We start from the raw sequence: 20,290 nt of genomic DNA on the forward strand, positions 1-20,290 counted from the left end.
AAGCTGTATCCTGATCAGATTCCTCTCTTTGCTATGTTCTCTGTTCTTTTCCATCCCTCTGATAATGGATTTTTGGCTTCTTAGCAGTTGTTCATTGAATGTGACATGTATAGCTTAGTACCAAACAGATACATAACTCAACACTGAAATCTTAGTACTCCTTGTAGTCCAGGAATTGGGAGAAAGAGGGATCAAGGCACCCTCTTGACTCATGTCTATACAAGACTACTACTGATTTCTAACACTGCCTCCATCACTGAAATGTTATCTCTCTTTAGAATACAGAATCTAGGCCTCAAACTGGTAAATACCACATATTATAATATCATAATATAATATCACATATTATAATATATTAGCCACAAATCTTCAAATGTGTTTATCCTATCCTCTATTTTATAGACAGCCAAAAGAGTCCACTAAGGTAGCTGTGGAATTCCCAGGCTTGCTCCTCTTAATGGAAAACTACTTAGTCTTATTCCTCATTAATCAAGGATATCTATATATGCACACATAAATAAATCCATTTCATTAGTTCTGAATAACAGGATACATGTATTTATCATTTACCTAATAGAATGTAGAAGTCAGTTATTTGATAGGTTATCCAGGCTTATTAGATAAGATGCCAGTCATCATTCCAAAGATCCACCAACCTCTTTTTAATTTAACAGTATTTTTTTTTCAAATATGCATAAAGTTAGTTTTCAATGTTCATTTTTGTAAACCTTTGTGTTCCAAATTTTTCTTCCTCCCTTCATTACCTCCCTTCTTCCCAAGACAGCAAGAAATCTGATATAGGTTAAACACGTGCAATTCTTTTAAACATATTTCCTATTTGTCATATTGTGCCAAAAAACCCAAAACAAAACAAAACAACAACAACAACAACAACAACAACAACAACAACAACAACAACAACAACAACATATCAAAGGGAGAAAAACATGATAAAGAAAAGAAAACAAGTATACAAACAACAAAAAAGTTGAAAATACTATGTTTCAATCCACATTCAGTCTCCATAGTTCTCTCTCTGGATGCAGATGGCATTTTTCATCCCAACTCTATTGGAATTGTCTTGGATCACTGCATTGCTGAGAAGAGCCAAGTCCATCACAGTTGATCATTCCATAATCTTGTTACTATGTACATTGCTTTATTGATTCTGCTTGCTTCATTCAGCATCAGTTCATGTAAATCTTTTCAGGCTTTTTGGAAACCACAATAATATTCCATTACTTTCATATACAAGAATTTGTTCATTCAGCCATTTCCCAGCTGATGGGCATTCACTCAATTTTCAGTTCCTTGCCACTACAAGAGAAATTCCTACAACTTCTACTGAAGTAGTTTCTCAAATTTAATTCATGCTACACAGAATATCATAACTATTAATGCATCATATTAGACTTTGAGGGAGATAGTAAGATAAAATCTTGTCCTTGCCCTAATAGTACCTCCAATAATATAGAGGAAATGACATATGTGTTAAAATGACTATGAAAGAAAATAGAATATGTCAAATTTAAAATACAAGTATAAATAGATTACAATTTGGAGAAGTCAAAACAGAACCTAATTTGCATGGAGCAAGGGTGGGTATGTGATAGGCACTGGGTAAGATATTGAGGATACAAATAACAAAAATGCAACAGTCCTTTTTTTCAAGTGGCTTATCTTCTACTAGAAGAACACAGCATGTTCTCAGATAAAAAGACCCATGATTTCTTTTTTTTTTTATTGGACAAGTGGTTTTACTAGTATAGGTTGCTTCTACAAAGGAATTTTCTTTACCAACATGCGCAGGTCAGAACTCTATGCTAGTTGCAAGTCTTGGAGCTGGCCACATATCAACTTATAAAACCACAAATTAACATTATATGTGTTGAAGCGTATTTTAATTTATTTTGCTGCTGTTTGCTTCAGTTTCCTTATTTATGAAATGAGCTGAAAAAGGAAATGGCAAAAATCATTTCAGTATCTTTGCCAAGTAAGCTTCAAATGGGGTTATCAAGAATCAGACATGACTTAAATTACTGAACAACAACCACCAAAGGTTGAGCACAGCAAGTTGAGAAAATTTTCTGATATGTCTGACTTTGTTGATCATGGCTTTCTGTCTCTGACTCTGTCTCTGGAACATAGAGTTGAAGCTTAGGTTCAACTCCTACTTCAAATACTTAGTAACATTGTGCTCCTGGCCATGCCTCTTAGAATCTCAGAGTCTTAGTTTGCTCCCTTATAAAATAGGGATAATGGTAATTATGTACATAATTAAATCTAATTTGTAGGGAGTTGTTATGACTATCCAAAAGTAAGATGCCAGTGGATACAGCAGGTAGAGACTTGGATTTGGAGGTAGGGAGAAACGGTTTGACTTCTCCTTCAGATATTTAGTATCTGTGTGACTCTAAATATCATCATCTCTCTTGGTTTCAATTCCCTCATCTGTAAAATGAAGGGTTTGGGTTTAATGTCTTCTAAGGTCCTTCAGTTTATAAACTGATGATCCTATATATGCAAAGCACTTTGTAGATCACAAAATCTTTTATTAGGGGCAGTCAGATGGTGAGCTGATAGAGGACCAGCCCTGAAGTCAGGAGGACCTGAGTTCAGATGTGGCCTCAGACACTTAACTGAGCTATATGATCTTGGGCAATTCACTTAATCCCAATTGCCTCCACAAATAAAAATAAAATAAAATAAAATAATGTATTTTATCATTTTAAGCTCTTTTTATGAAGGAGGGTAAAGTCAGAGCTTCTAGTATAGGGTGCAGCAGCACATCCAGAAATGATATCCCCTGGGGAGGAGGGATTTCCATAAACCAATAAAATCACCATCTGGTCTAAAGATAGATAGACAGAAAAATATATAGATATAGATACATATGTACATACATACATAAAAAGATACATAAACTGATACAGACACACATAAACATCAACAGACACACAGATAAATAGATATGTAAACTGATATCACAAATGGATACATGTATATACACATATACATACATACACACACACACACACATATATATATATATATATATATGTATACACACACACACATATATTCAGGAAATAAATAGAATTGCTTTGTGGATCACCATCTGGATCTAAATTTTCCTGTTTCTCCTCTTGCCTTTCTTCCATCCAGAACAAAGAGTCCCTTATGTTAGAAAGGGATATGAATGAAATAAGCTCTCTGAAGGACTTTGAGCAGCAAGGAAGAAAAGCATTGTATCATCAGTGCTAGAGAGCATTCATTATAATGATTCAAGCCAAGATGGCTTGCACCCTGGTTGCCATAGAAAATGTGTCTTTGCTGACAATTTTCTTAACCTGCTGGGTGAAATTTCTTTGCTAAACAAATAAATGCATCTTCTAGACCTCAAGAGCCAATCGCTGTCCAGCACTATGAAACCTGAAATCTCTCCTCACCCAGACGGGAGTTAAAATCCCTCATAAACTATCAAAGGCAGACAGTTGTTTTTAGGAGTTAGATAATAGCCTTGCTTGTTTTTGAGAGTGGCTGGGAGCAGTTTTTTCTTCTCTTTAACTCATGGAAGAGAAACGTGGGCAAAGTCGAGTGCTTTTGTGTTTGGGCCTTGATGTTCCATCACTGGTGGGAACATTTTTATGAAGCTCAAAAGCCAAGGGATAATGAAAGAAGAGACAGAGAAAAGCATCCAGTCTCTACCCTCCCCCTTCTCCCATAAACACAAACCAATACTTCTCTGTAAATGCCTATTGACATTCTGCTAGACCAGAAGTGGTTGGTTTCATGCTTTTATTGTTCTTTCAGTCATTCTAAGATGGCTGCATTTGCCCAGAAACTCAATAAAGGGAAGTCTTATCTTACAGGCCATAAAAGGGAGGCTTTCAAAACCCATATTAATTATCTCCAACAGCATCTAAACATTGATCTTAGTTGTAGAGGTTTTCACTCAGATCATTTTGAGGCCCTTTGGTGTCTTGATGCCAAGCATGGGTTGGCATCTTCTCCACTGCAAAAATGCATTGACCTTGAAATAAACATGATCACTACAGGAAACCTGTTACTGCACCTTCTGTAAAACATCTGTCCAAGGCATCTCTTTCTGAATCTGAGACTGAACTTTTCTGATGGTACCCTAGAAGGGATATGTATTCTTCAGTAATTAAATAGTATCTCAATTATTTTTTAAGGGTAGCTAGGTGATTCAATAGTAGAGCACTAGACTTAGAGTAAGGTCTCTTTATGATGCTGAATAAGTCTCTTATGTTCTTTCTGACTTGTCTATAAAATCTGGGTGGTAATACCCAGCTTCCAGCATTGTTGTGAGAATCAAATGAGATGACATATGTAAAGTACTTTACACATCTCAAAATACTATACAAAATCTACTTATTATTATTAGCTATGATCAGTGCCTTACATTGGAATAGATTCTAGCTTAGTGCCTTATTATCTGTATGATTTTAGTCAATCCATAATTTCTATTGGCCTCAGTTTCCTGATCTTTAAAATAAAAGGGTTTCATTAAAAGAATATCAAGGTGTCTTCTAGATCATAATCCTACGATCTTTCTCTATCAAATCTTTTGATAGTCTATACAAAAGTTCTTATTAGTTCCTTTTTTTAAAGCAAAAACACTATTAAGTCTACAGAGCCTCCTATTGTCTTGGACTTAAGGATGTAGTTTTATGAAATAATATTGGACCAAAGAACTATGGATTTAGAGATAGAAGTGACCCTCCCATTTTATGTGAGAAAACTGAGATCAATTAACTTCCCTAGGTTATAAGTGACTAAAGCAGGATTTGAATTCAGGTCCTCTGGATTCCAAGTCCACCATTATAGGACAGCACATTGCCTGTCGGAAGAATGATTCATTGTGACCAAAAATCTAGAAGTTATTATGGTATCGTGTTTATTATCAATTATGTAAAGATGACTAATTCCAGCCTCCACACAAGATAGACTCCTGTTTTGTTTTTGTTATTTCTCTCATCTAAGCATCATCTATATAACTGCTCTTACTTGCCATTCCTGTTAAGAGCCCAGGCTATAGCTCAGAATTGTTGCCTTGAGTAACTATACATGACAACGTCATCGACATAAGATGGTTATTTCCATTCTAAGAGGTTGTGTTTATACACTCTTAATCCAAATTAAAACATTTCCATTGGATGGTAATTTTCTGGGTGACCTGTTTTCTTATATGAACAATAAGAAGAGAGTCTAGACAGCTTTCAAAGTCTCTTCTAATATTGGCAATAGAACAAGTGAGATCAGAACAAGGAATAAGAAGCCAAGGCACACTAGTGAGATAGAAATGGGGACAGAGATTCCCAGTAAGGAAACCTTCCTTCTATGAAAGTCAGCACTCTGTCTTAAGTCTTCAAGAAAATTGCCTAGGAAACTGAAGTGATAAGCTTAAGGGTAATACAGACAACATATTTCAGAGACAAGATCTGAACTCAAATCCTCCTGATTCCATGGCTAGATCTTTATCAACTATGCCATGCCTTTTCTCACATTTACTAATGAGAATGACCATCAAAAGACGGTACTTGAAAAATTAAAAGGCTATGGTAAGAACCAGCAAAAAGGTGAGGGTACATACATTGAGATGCCAAAATATGAACTTTAGCATGATGCCAATAATTATAGTGGCCAAGGAAGCTCTAAAAGAAAGCCTAGGTAGACATTTTGAGCCCAAGAATTGGGAAGTGATCCCAGGCTTGATGGGCCAGTACAGCAGATGGTAGAGTCAGGAATTCCTGGGTGTAAACCATTTTGCACAAATGTTTGTTGTTCCTAGAAGAAGAGGAGAAGATCTATAGTCTTGGTAGGATACCCAAAGGATGGGTCTTGCATTCATTGTCTATAATTGCATGTTAATAACCAGGATATCATGATGATGATGACAACAACAATAATAATATCAACAATAATGATGATTATGATGACAACCATGAAAATGATCATGGTGATAACTAGGGATGGAGCATGCAAATTGGAGAGAGAACTAGACTCAGAATTAAGAATGATGCAAGATCCTACCATTGATCTCTATTGGCTGTATGGTCTTAGGAAAGTCACTTGATCTCTGATTACCTCAATTTCTTCAACTATAAAATGGAGATAATAATAGAACTTACCTTGCAGGATTATAATTTTCTAAGAATAAGAGAGAAAGGGAAAGAAAAAAGGTAGGCATTTATATGCCACCTACTAGTACACACATAATAAGTGTCTGAGGTTAGATCTGAACTTAGGTCTTCCTGATTTCAGGACTAGTGCTCTATCCACTACATCATCTAGCTGCCTTTAATATGTGTTTTTGAACAACTGCAGATTTGCACTACAAAAGGAGTTTGCAAAAACTCCTCACTTGGAGTTTTCTAAACTCATTAAATTAATAGACCTGGACCAAAAACAAACAAAAACCCTGAAGTATCTGTAGTACTTTAAAGTTTGTAAATATTTTTACATAATTCATCTCATTTTACCCTACCTATGGGATAGGCACCATTACTATTAGAACATTTTACAGATGGAGAAACTGGGTTTCAGAGGAAGTAAATAGTATTAATACTAATTACAATTACTAATTAATAAGTATGTATCAGAAGAAGGATCCTTCTGACTCCAAATCCAGTACTCTATCCATTATACTACATATGCTATATCTTCAGTCACATTTGAAAATAATTGTTTTCAGTGTCACCTTCTAATGTCAACAAATTAATATTATAATTACAAATATAATAGTCTATAACTCTGAACTGATGGATTGTTGATAGTGGAAGAATTCAACTATAAATACACATATATAATTTTATATGAAAAAATGGCTTAAAATGAGAAAATTATATTCACTTGAGTATTTTAAGGCATGGGTAACTGCAGAGATTAGTAATTTGTCATCCACAACAGGTCCTGCCTATTGCAACAAATCTTGCCTCAGTAAGTAATTCATTCCCCCAAGCATTTTTAAGCACCTGCAATATACTAAGAAGCCAATAAACTAGCATTTATTAGTCACCTACTATGTAAAAAGAAATCAGTGAATGTGAAGGGATTTGTAAAGGCTTGGTCATCTCTAAATTGTCCTTGGGGACTGCCATCTCATCTCAATCCCAGACTCGACTCTTCTTCCTCCAGAGTGCTGTCCCAACTCTGTCCCAGAGTAGACTACTTTTCCAGGCCCAATGTTGTCTTCTTTTATCCTTACAGAGATTGTAGTGAGAACTTCAACCAATGAACTTGCTCTCTCAGAATTCCAAAGGTATCAACTCCCTTTAAAGGCCAGAACCAAAGGTGTGAATTCTGAGCCAGAGAACTGTCCAGACAACCTGAGTTCTCACCTTGTAATCCTAACATCTCCCCCTTTCTTTTGATTTAGAACATAGGGTGGTCATGACCTTGATACATAAATCCATCAGTATGGGAGGTATTACACATAATTACATAAATTACGTAAATACATAGTAACATAACACATGTTAAAAGTATGTAACAAATAACATGATCAAATAATCACAAATTGAGAATTTATACATGTCCATAAGTCCATTGTCCATTAGTCTCATCTTGTGTTAGGAAATCCAATGATTCCTGCTGGTTTAAAGTTCTTTAACAGTCTTATCTTGTGTTAGGGAATCTTTAACAGTCTCCTTATCAGCCATACTCTTTCAGTGTCAGATGTTTCTTAGATCTTCTCCTTTGTTTTGAGGTTTTTCTCTTTTTCTGTCTCTCTCTGATGGACAAGGCGAATATGACTTGTTGGCACCTATCTGATTCCTTCTCCATCTGAAGAAATACAAGCAAACCCTCTCTCCTAGGCAGTTAACCTATCTAATTTCCTTCTATTTACCACTTTCTAAATCTCTTCTCATCATCTGGCAATTACATTGGAGCTGTTTGAACTGGACACTGCCCTGTTGATTTAAAAGGCCTGTATTCTTTCAAACTATAATCCATTTCTGCTATCTGATTGCTTTTTGGCTGACTTATCAGGTAATCCCTTTCTGCCATGTGATTGCTTTTCTGCTGATTGATCAAATCAGAGTCCTGACCTTCTAAGGGCTCTTTGGGTGTAATCTCAGCTGCCATCATGCCCCACCTATCTTTTGATTGATATGGAGCTGGGCTCCGCCTCTCATTTCCCTGGATCAATCTACATTTGGAGGCCCAGTGGAACCCCTTGTGACATTTTGGACATGTAGTTTTAGGTCTTCTCTCATCCTGTCTTCTCACTCTATCTCCATATCTACACTGAGCTCTTAGATGTCCAACTTTTCCACATTGAAAACATCAACGAGTTTCTCTAGAAGTCCCTTGCCAGGAGGGACCCTGTCTTTCCATGTTCATCATAGTCTGGGTGTAAAAAGTGAATGAGATGAGGTGAGATCTTTCAAGACAGTTGTGAAAATCGAGTAAGGCTTCATCTACTTCAGAGTTCGAGTAGGCCTGAAGGACTCTGAAGTTCGAGCAAAGGGCATTGCCTTCCCCTCCTATGACATCTCCCTATTTCATCCAAATATGGGCAACTATGTACTTATTGGTGAAGTTCAATTTCATGGGTAGATCTCGCGTTTAGAATGTAAGGCTCTCAGCCAATGAGGATGAGGGTCAGTGGTGGGAGGGGGCGTTTTGCGTTAGGGATTAAAGGTGCTGTCCTGCCCACAGGAGGCGCTTCCTCTCTTCGATAGTCTACTCGAAGAGTGGGACGCCCTTCTTGCGAGAATGTACAATAAACTTTGCTTTTCTCTAGAGCTCTCTCCAGCTTTTTTTATTAAATGGTGTTCCCTCACCATTGCCGTACCACACAAAAGCATTTGTTCCTACTGTAGCACAGCATCTTATGATCTCCTCTAAAGAAGCATCTTTGTCTAGTTCCCATATAATTCTCTTGCAAATCTCATTGGCATTTTCCTTAGCCAGATGTCTGATCATTATTTCTGTAGCTGCATTTTCTCCAATAGTTCTTTTGGCAGCAGTTTGCAGACGTCCTACAAAATCCGCAAAAGGTTCATTGGGACCTTGCTCTATTTTAGTGAAAGCCTTCTCCCCCACCCCCACCCCGATCTCTCTGTCCAGGGAGGGAACCCCAAGCTTTTATTGAAGCCTTAGAAATTTGCTCATACACTGTCATGGGATAATTAATCTGTTCTGAATTCTCTCCATACTGACCTTCACCAGCTAATTGCTCAAAAGTGAATTGTGTGTTAACTCCTATTTCCAAATTGTATCTAACTTGGATCTTACATAATTCATGAAACTCCACAAGCCACAACCGATTTTGTCCAGGTTCTAAACATGTCCTTGCTATGGATTTCCAGTCATTTGGGGTTAGGACTTCATAAGACAAACCATCTAGTAACATTTTAACATAAGCTGATGTAGCCCCATAAAAGGTACAACCTTTTTTTCAAATCTTTAATTTTATTCAAATCTAAAAAGTGTATATTTTCTCCTTTTTTGACCTACAGAGTCAATCCCTTCAATCACAGGATATGCATGTATAAAATCACTTATATCCTGTCCTTCTCTCTTAGCCTTAATCAATGCTTTTTCTAATCTTGTCATAAGCTGCTTAATAGGCGATTCTGTTTTGTTACTGTCTCTTCCCCTCCTCCTTCTTTGCTCCACCCCTGAAGGGTTAATTGAGGGAGGAGATGGGAAATGCTCCTGTTGTTCAGAATTGTACTTAACTCCATTGTTATCTGATTCATCCTCTTCACCTAGTTTAGTTGGATCCTCCCCCTCTAGCTCTTTTAGTTTAACAATTTTTAAAGCCACTTGGATTAAATTGTAGGTATGAAGTGTATCTTTGGAAATTGAGTTTGGTTTGGAATTGTAGTGTTCACCTAATTGCTCTCCTACTAATTTCTACTCATCTGGATCTATGACCTGCACAGTTTTTAAAAGTTCAGTAAACTCCTCCAAAATTATAATCAATCCTTGGCTTTTCATAACCTTGATAATGCTCTCTAAACATTTTCCTTGAACAGAAGGCATTTGCCCCATTTCATCGAAATTCTACTTTAGCTCTTTAACAAAGTTTCCTTGTTACTCAAGCTTCTGGGTCAGAGAGACTTTTCCACTGAGATCTGGATCAGAGGCTTTTCCACTGGAATCAGGATCTTGTCTGTCCCTGTTCGGGCTCCAAAATGTCAAGGTCTGGGCCAACTCCTCTGAAGGGCTCAGAATAAGTCCTTGTCAGGATAAGCAAAAGTCCTTGACCCACATTGTGGGCGCCAATATGTAAAGGTCCAGATTTGTAAAGGCTTGGTCGTCTCTAAGTTGTCCTTGGGGACTGCTATCTCAAGTCAATCCCAGACTCGACTCTTCTTCCTCCAGAGTGCTGTCCCAATTCTGTCCCAGAGTAGACTACTTCTCCAGGCCCAATGTTGTCTTCTTTTATCCTCAAAGAGATTGTAGTGAGAACTCAACGGGACTTGTGAGAAACACTTCAACCAATGAACTTGCTCCCTCAGAATTCCAAAGGTGTAAACTCCCTTTAAAGGCCCAAACCAAAGGTGTGAATTCTGAGCCAGAGAACTGTCCTGACAACCTGAGTTCTTACCTTGTAATCCTAACAAGTGAACATTTATTAAGCACCTGCAATGTGAAAAAGAAGTCAGTCAATGAGCATTTATTAAGCATCTACTGTATGTCAAGAAGTTAATGAGCATTTATTAAGTACTTACTCCATGCCAATAAGTCAGTCAGTAAACATTTATTAAGTGCCTACCATATGCCAGGCCCAAGTGTGTGCTAAGAAGTGCCAGCTGTTAAAGACACAGAAGGGGACAAATGAAACAATCTCTGAACTCAAGGATCTTATATTTTATCAGGGAAGGAAGGACAATTTGTACACATTTTTAAAAAGCAGTTTCCAGGGGGCACCAGCAACCAGGATGAACTTCTATAAGATATGACACTTGAAATGATCTTTGACAATGATCAACAACTAGGAATACTATAAGTTAGAGATGAGATAGAAGTACATATCAGGCAAAAGAAATTACCTACAAGATATGGAGGCAGGAGGCGGGATTCCATGTTCAAAGGTTTGTTTGATGAGATAGAGAATGCATGAATTACCAAGGGAAAGGGGACATCAGCAGTAGACAGGCTTAGGAATCTCTGTTCTATCCAACAAACAATGGGGAGCCAGCCACTGGAGCTTTTTGCGATGGTGAGTAACACATTCAGATGTGAACTTTGGGGAAATCATTTTTTATGTCGTGGTGGGATGAGGAATGGACTGAAGTGAATAGAAACCTGTAATGTCCAGACTAGCTCTGGAAGATCTCGGGACCAGCCTTGATCTTAGTGTAGAAGGCAGGAGAGCCACCAGGAGAATGGTCAAAGATGGAATGTCCCATTTCCAGTCCTCTCAGCCCTTATATACCTTAGTACAATGACATCATTACAGCTTACTAACTATGTGTGAACTAGAGAACCATTATCTCATTAATTCCACTGAGTTAACACCCTGATGTAAGTATCTTTGCTTCAAGTATACTTTTCTCAGAGTTCTCCAATATCTGCAATCCTCTACAACAACCCAGCCAAGGAGACCAAGCAGGAAAACATAATAATTTAGGCAAGAAAGGATGAGAGCCTGAATTCTTATGGTGACCTTTTGAATGGAGAGAAGAGCTCTCAGTATTTCCCTCTGTGAAATGGGAATGCAGGACAAACTAGAATCACAGAACCACAAGCGATGTTGTGGGGATAAACTTTTCAAGATTTTCAATGATTGTATTCGGAGAATAATGAATGGAAAAGAGGGAAGAATTCAGGCGGATGTTTGTGAACCTGAATCACTGAAAGGATGCCTTTGAAAGAAATATAGAGAAGCTGCCCACCATGCTAGGAACTCTTTTAGACAAAGTGTGACCAATATCAGATCCTTGTGGGGGTGTGCCATAAATGTTTAAAAACTAGCTCTGAGAGGGATACAAATTCATGTAAGTATAATCTGCATTATCTTCCATCATTTTTTAAAGTCTAGCAATCAATATACAAAAATTTAGTATTTGCTTTATTTCCAAAGCTCACATTAAAAATTTAGTCACCTCTCAGAAACCTTCCAGCACAAGCATGGATAACTTTGCTTTTTTTTTTTTTTTTTTTTTTTTTTTTTGATGGGAGTGGGGGGATTGGAAAGCAGAAAGCAGTAGTCAGCTGCAGCTTAGGGAAATTAGATGAGAGAGGATGCTGACAAACTTCTCTGATTTAACACTTTTCACAAGAGCCTGCCCAGTTTATATTCATCTGTGTTCAGTCCAGTAAAAGCTGTAGTATTGTTATTATGTTATGCTGTTGCTCATTAGGTTGCTATGTCCCAAGCAGTCATGAGCACACTCTTTGGCAAATTACATTTGCATCTCTGTTAAGTCTAGCCAAAGACAGATTAGGAGGAAATCAAGGAGAATGTACATTAATAGTCTCTCAGTGAGGCAAAGGGCTCATTACTTGCTCTTTTGGGTCCGGTCTCAGAAAAGTAACCAGCATACCGCTGATTCAGAAGTTTTGGAGAATGTTTAGTGTCTTTAATATAACATGTTCCTAAGGGACTTTATCATAATCACATGAACTAAATATGACTAGAGATAAAATGGTGAAGTTAAGTTGCCCTTCCATGTCCTCCCAAGTCCCCATTTGACTTATTTATTTCTTTCACACCCTCTAGATACAGGGCTTATCCCCTGCCATGACATGCCAAGCTCCTTCCTCCTATGTCTGTCAGTGCTATGCCTGGGAGAGGTGGGTTTGAAAAATTAGACTGTTCACAGCAAACTTTAGGCAAGGAAGTGTTTCTTACATTGCTTCTCTGTAGAGTCCTCTCTCACTCCATGGTTCCTTGACCTTAACCTGGCATGTTGGCCAATAATCTTAGTGTGCTGTTCTGCACTTCATCTTAATTCACATCTGAGCTCCCCAATCCCCTTTTGGTACCATTCAAATCAAATCAGAGCTCATTTGTGCCGCCAGGAAACAATTGTAAGACTATGGGATTTTCAAGCTAGGAAAAAGCATAAAGGCCAGAGAAATGGAATAGCTTTCTCAAAACCCCATAGGTAGTAAATAGCAGGATTGGGTTACAAACCCAGGATCTCCAAACTCAGAATAGTAACTCAGAATTGGAGCTCCTGGAGCCAATTTAGTTAAGTTCGGTGTGGGAAAGAGAGTAAAAGGATATCTGAGGTGGAAACTACTCCTGTGCCTTTTTAAGGTAGAATAGAGACACAAAGGACATGGGGGATGAATTGAGGAACTGGGAAGCCAAAGAGTTTGAAGAGAATGGAATTTAAGATGCCGAAGATTAAAAAGCAAGTGTTGAATTTCCTGGAAGAGAAGGAAAAGTGCCCTGGAGCTCCTTCAATGAGGGCTGCAAGAACATGGACAGACAGAGGAGTTGTAAGCCCAGTGGCTGCATATGATAGGCACTTAATAAGGGGTATATCTCTATTCCCCAGCTATCAGTGTCTGATAAAATTTTCATTGTCTCATGTCAGTTTTAACTTTTCCCAGACTTCAATGTTCTTTCTATATTATTCTGTCTTTACATATATAAGTGAAGAAGCTCAGGAACGTGTCTCAGGAAATGCCAAAGACTGGGAGAAATTAAGAACAGTTGTCTATCACTTTATGAGACTGACCCCAGGATACTGGGAAGGATAAGGGGGTCTAGCAGCTCTCTGGAGTTATTTGTGGTCCATTGGATAATCCCTGGAGAGAATTACCTTATATGTGATAGGTGATGTGGCATAAAGAGCCCGTCCCACAGAGGAAGATCTGTGCCCAAATCTTGTGACATAAGATGAAGAGCAGACTAGCATACACATTGGTTGTATGTCTTGTGGGCAAGTCATTCACCCTTTCAATATTCTAGACAATTCTCTAAGGAAGGTACCAACCTTCATTGGTGGAGGGAGTTTCCTCCTTGAGAAATTCCCTTTACTGATGAAATCAAAGGTCCAGTCCCTATTCCCCCTCTGTTGTCTATGCAACAGCTTTCTTGCCAGTCTCCTTAGGGCTTGCTGTTCCTTCTCCCACACCCATTGCCATAAAGGTCAAGAGGAAGAGTTGGTATTATTCCTTGACTCTTAGTGCCACTTCCATACCCTGATTTTTACTTCATCATGTTGCATGAAAAGGAAGTTCCTTGAGGACAGACACTCACTCCAGTGCCTGGCACACAGTGGGTTCTTAATAAATGCCTGATGATGGACTAAACAGTTCAATGGGATACCCCAAGAAAATGTCATTTGTAAGATATGTGCTGTACCCTTGACAAAAGTATTAGATTACCTCCCCATTTTTTTTAAGATGATGGAAGGCTAGATCACATGATACTAAGAACAGAATTACAGGTAGGCTTTACAACCTGCTCTCCTACTCTTATAAGATATCTGAAATAACATCTGACCTGAAAGGAATGATTTCTAAAGGTGAAATTTAATATGCTTATTTTCTGTGAGATTCAGCAAAATAGAAGGAAATTTTATAAAGGTATCCACTGAAACATTTCAAGATTGCTCTTAGTAGGAATTTCAAGATGTTGGTATGGAAGAAAAAAAATTCTAGGGCAACTCATGATCTCTCCCCAATTTTCTTTGAGCTCAGCTCCAAAGGGCTCTTTCTGACATTTTTATAAGCCTCCTTTTATGCTTTTAGCCTTGTTTTGAACCTAAAGGTTTGACCCAATTGGGAACTGACACAAATTCCCTCAGATTAACCAAGGGCAGAACACAAAGAAATTTAAGTCACCCATGAAAAGGAAGTCAACCTATTCTTAAAGAGGAAGCTGCAACCAGAGGGCTCTGAATGAAAAGTGAACAGCGATGACCCTATTTGCTATGTATGGGCTTCCACGTTATTTGACTGTCATTAGTAATACGTTTTGGAAATCTCTTTTAGAAAAATCAAGTCAACAAGCATCTATTAATCATGTGCCATGTACTGTGCTAAGTAATAAAAATATAAAGAAAGGCAGGAATCAGCTCTAGACCTTAAAGAGTTCACAGTCCAATGAGAGCATTCCATAAGTGAACTACAGACAAACAAGATGTCTTTGGGAGACATTGGAGCTAATTAATAGAGGGAAAGCACTTGGTTTAATTTGGACTGACAACTTTCTTCTTCTTCTTCTTCTTCTTCTTCTTCTTCTTCTTCTTCTTCTTCTTCTTCTTCTTCTTCTTCTTCTTCTTCTTCTTCTTCTTCTTCTTCTTCTTCTTCTTCTTCTTCTTTTCTATTTTTTTATTATAGCTTTTTATTTACAAGTTATATGCATGGGTAATTTTTCAGCATTGACAATTGCAAAACCTTTTGTTCCAACTTTTCCTTTTCTTCCCCCCACCCCTTTCCCCAGATGGCAGGTTGACCAATACATGTTAAATATGTTAAAGTATAAGTTAAATACAATATATGTATACATGTCCAAACAGTTATTTTGCTGTACAAAAAGAATCGGACTTTAACAAAGATTTCTTACAGAAGGTAGGATTTTAGATGAGACTTGGAGGAAGCCAGGAGCTAGAGATGAGGAGGGAGAGAATTCAAGGAAATCAGGATCAGAAACTGAAATGCTTGGAATAAAAAAAAAAAGATGTATCATCTTGTATGAGAAATAACAAAGAGACCAATGATATTAGATCTCTGAGCATGTGGAGGGGAATAAGGTGCAACTGGTCTGAAAAAGTAGGATGAGACCAGGCTATAAAAGGTTTTCAAAGCCAAACAGACTTTAATATTTGATTCTGGACACCATAGGGAGCCACTGGCGTTTATTGAGTAGGAGAGCTTTAGAAAAATCAATTTGATAGCTAAGTAAAAATAGACTAAGAGTCAGGGAAGATTCAAGACAGAGAACTATTCACTAGCAGACCAGAAATGAGGTAGGTGGTAGTAGAGGAAGTCTAAGGTGGTAATAAAATCAGAGAAGAGAAGGGGACTTATAGGAAAGCTATTATGAAGGAGGAAAATAGTGGTCTTGGAAACTGATTGAGTATGACCCCTAGGATGCAAACTTGGATAACTGAGAAGATAGTGGTTTCCTCAACAGTCATGAGGAAGTTAGAAAGAGGGAGAATGCAGAGTTCAGTTTTGAATATGAGTTTCAGACATCTATAACAGGAGTTCTCAAACTTTTGCTCTCAGTATCTCTTTATTCTATTAAAATTATTGAGGATCTATCTAAAGAGATTTTGTTTATGATGGTTATATTTATAAATATTTAATGTATTAGAAATAAAAACTAATTTTGAATTTGAAGACCCTCTGAAAAGATTTCAGAGACTACACCCCAGGACTGAGAGTCTCTGGTCTATAGGACATCTCATTATGGTTGGATAAATGGATCAAATCTGTAGAGAGAAGATAGCTGAATCTTTAGGAGCTATATTCAAACAACACTATGACCTTAAAAACATGCTGTTCTACAAAATAGTAAAATTCAAGCTTAAAGAAAACTTAGAGGTCACTTTACAGATGAAAAGATTGATACCTAGAGACAGCAACCATAATAATGATAATAATAACAAAGTTGGTCAGTTATTTCAGTCATATCCAATTCTTTGAGACCATGGACTTTCCTTGGCAAAAATGCTGGAATAATTTGGCATTTCCTTTTCCAGTGAGAAAAAGAGATTCCAAAGATCACACCGCTAGGTAGTTTGTAAAGCTGAATTTGAACTCAAGTTTTTCAGACTTTATACCTGGTGTTCTCTCTACTGTACCATTTAATTTCTCCAATAATGATACTCATTTGATCCTCAAAATGTCCCTGAAAGGTAAATGACATTATGATTACTATTTTGTAGATGAGAAAATTGAAGTATAGAGAGTTTAAATAACTCGACCAAGGTCTAAGTGTACCAGACAGGATTTACTTGGGTCTTCCTGAATCCAGATCTAGACCTCTATTCATTGTTAACTTAACTGCTTCCAAATGATGCCTTATAAGGTTTCTGTGATGCTTAACTAAAATGTGTGTAAAATACTTTGTAACCCAGAAAACCCTAAAAGCAAGTTATATGTATTATCACCATGCTTAATGCTGATACAGGTCTCCCTTTGAGAGCAAAACAGTCTTACTTCAAAATCACAGAATTCCAGAATTTCAGAGTTGGGAGAGACCCTGCAACCATTTAATCCAACCCACATCTGGAAAAGAATAAATTCTGTTATGTAGCCCTCAATGTGGTCATCCAGCCTTTGCTTGAAGACTTGCTGGGATGGAAAGCGGGAATTCATTTCCCCCTGAAACAACCCGTGTCACTGAATGATTGCTCAGATTATTGGGAAGGTACGCCTAAACTTGAGTTCTTATATTTCTCACCCATTGGCCCTAATTCTGCCCTCTGAGGGCAAGCAGACCAAGCAGATCAAGACTAATCCTTTTTATACCTGCCAACCCTTCAGATTCATGAAAAGTATCATTATCATCCTATATTGAATCATCTCTTTTTCTCAACAACCCCAGTTATTTAAATCAATTCTGTAGAGTTTAAACTCGAGGCCCTTTATCACCATCTTGGACTAGACATTCTCCATCTTAAACTGGAGATCTCCATATGTTTTTGTTCAAAGCAGATTCATAGTCACTAAAACGATGCTTGTGGAGCCTCCAATCCATTAACTAGATGTACTTTGCAGATTAGTTTGGTTGGGGAGGCAGAAAGGAGTGTGCTAGTAGATATAGCAAAAGTTCTCTCTCTCTCTCTCTCTCATTATAGCTTTTTATTTACAAGATATATGCATGGGTAATTTTTCAGCATTGACAATTGCAAAACCTTTTGTTCCAATTTTCCCCACAAGAGTTCTTTGTAAAAACATTAATAGTTGACTTTAAAAAATTCTAGACCAAATATTATTCTAATGATTAAAATCTCAAAAATATAAAATCATAGCATTCAAAAGGGAAAAAGGCAGCAAGATAGTGGGTGCTGGATGCAAAGTGCTATGTTCAAATCTCACCTGGAATATTTACTAGCTGTGTGACCCTGGATTAGATTCTTAGTTGTTGCCTGCTTCAGTTTCCTCAACTGTAAAGTAGGGATAATAATATTACCTGCTTCCCAGGACTGCTGGGAAGATCAAATGAGATAATGACAATTAATCTCTTAAGAATTAATTTTCCAATGATACAAACACATCACATTACATATATTATTCCGAAACTCAGTAGCATTTCTACATAACATTTTTCTAAATTCATAATGCAGGAAACCATAAATGTCATACTAACATAAAGCAATATTATGAATCTAAAAAGAACTTGTCAGTCAGATAATATTGCCCCATTTGGATGCATTTTAGAGAATTCATTCCACTCAACCATCAACTTTGGCATTCTATAGTACTTCAGAGGAGGGGTTCTTAACAGTATTTGGGCCACAGACTCCTTTGGCTATCTAGTCAATCAGTTCATCTATAGTACTTCAGAGGAGGGGTTCTTAACAGTATTTGGGCCACAGACTCCTTTGACTATCTAGTCAATCAGTTCAATAAACATTTATGAACCACCAACCTATGGACCCCTTATTAAAATAGTTTTTAAATACAGAACATAAAAATACACAAATGACAAATGAAATTCATTATTTTGAAATTAAGATGTAATTTTTTCTCTCATTCATGTCCATAGACACTCAAAAATCTAGAGAGAGAAGAATTCTGAATCCCAGATTAAGAATTTTTGATATAGAGGATTTTTGTTCTAAATCTCTTGTAATTAAAATATAGGTCCACTGGAAGTAGAGATTCTGTCATTCTTTATATCTGTATCCCCCATTTCCAGCATAGTACCTGCCACATAGTAGTTGATTCTCTTTCCTTCTCCTTCTCCTTTTTGTTCTCCCTCTCCCTTTCCCTTTCTTTCTCCTTCTCCCTTTTCCTTTCCTTCTTCCTCTCCTTCTTTTTCCTCCCCCTCCCTCCCTTCTTTCCTCCTTCTTTCCCCTTTCTCTGTCTCTCTCTGTCTCTGTCTGTCTCTGTGTCTCTCCCCTCTCCCCTTTTCTTTCTCCCTTTCTCTTCCCTTTCCCCCCTCCCTTCTCTTCCCTCTCCCCTGTCCCTTCTCCCCTCTTTTCTCTCCCCTCCCCTCTCCCTTGTCCCTTCTCTTCTCTTCCCTCCCCTCTCCCCCCACCTCTTTCTCTCCCCCCATACCATGGCAGGAGAAAATGAGATGAAATAATCTTTCTTCCTTTCCCTGTCCCCAAAATTAAGCCGGGGGGGTGTAGTCTGATACATTGAAGGAACCAGGCTTGAAGTTACAGAAGAAATCCACTGGCCTCTCTTTATCAAAGATCTTCAGTCCTAAGGACGTGTAGGGGAAGGAGCACAGAAGAGGGAGCAATTAGAAAAATAATCATAGGCATTTGTAGAAAACCTTCAGGTTTTCAAGGTGTTTTATACAAATTGTCTCAGTTTTGTCCTCATAACACCCATGTGATGCAGATAATATAGACATTATTAGCCCTATTTTACAGATACGGAAACTGATTCTCAGATAGACAGAGACATAGATGGAGACAAAAGTCAAAATCCATACTCTAAAGGAGGTCACATTCTATGCTATACTTTGTTTATATTTAGTTGTTTTCAATCGTGTCTAACTATCTGTAGTCCCATTTAAGGTTTTCTTGGCAGACATAATGGAATGGCTCACCATTTCCTACTCTAACTCATTTTACAGGTGAGAAAACCGAGCCAAAAAGAGTTAAGTAGTTTCCTCAGGGTCACACAGCTAGTAAGTGTTTGAGAGTGGATTTGAATTCACTTCCTGACTCTGGGCCTGCCATTCTATTTGCTGTGCCATCTAGCTTCCACCAAAAATTGTTTAGTCATTACTTAATTGATAGTGTCCCCTTAATTTCTAGTTCTTTGGCACTATAAAAAAGAACTGCTTAACTATTTTGGTTGGCATTTTTTCTTTCTTTTTTTTTTTAATTTCTTTTGAATCTAGATCTACTAAGAATATCACTAAGTCACAGAATATGCCCAGTTAAGTGACTTTAGGGCACAGTTCCAAATAGTTTTCTAGAAGGGCCGTACTGATTCATAGCTCCTCCAATAGCATGTCAATGTGCCCATCTTCCTACAGCTGTTCCTAAAATTGCCATTTTCCCTTTTTTTCATTTTTGCCAATCTGTTAGGCATGAAGTAAAACCTTTATATGGGAATACCTAAATTTGCATTTCTCTCATTATTAGTGATTTGGAACATTTCCCACCCCACACCCATCAGTAGCTCTGCTTACTTACTTTGAGAATTGCTG

Source organism: Sminthopsis crassicaudata, chromosome 5 (genome assembly GCF_048593235.1).
Source record: "Sminthopsis crassicaudata isolate SCR6 chromosome 5, ASM4859323v1, whole genome shotgun sequence".
NCBI classification, from domain to species: domain Eukaryota; kingdom Metazoa; phylum Chordata; class Mammalia; order Dasyuromorphia; family Dasyuridae; genus Sminthopsis; species Sminthopsis crassicaudata.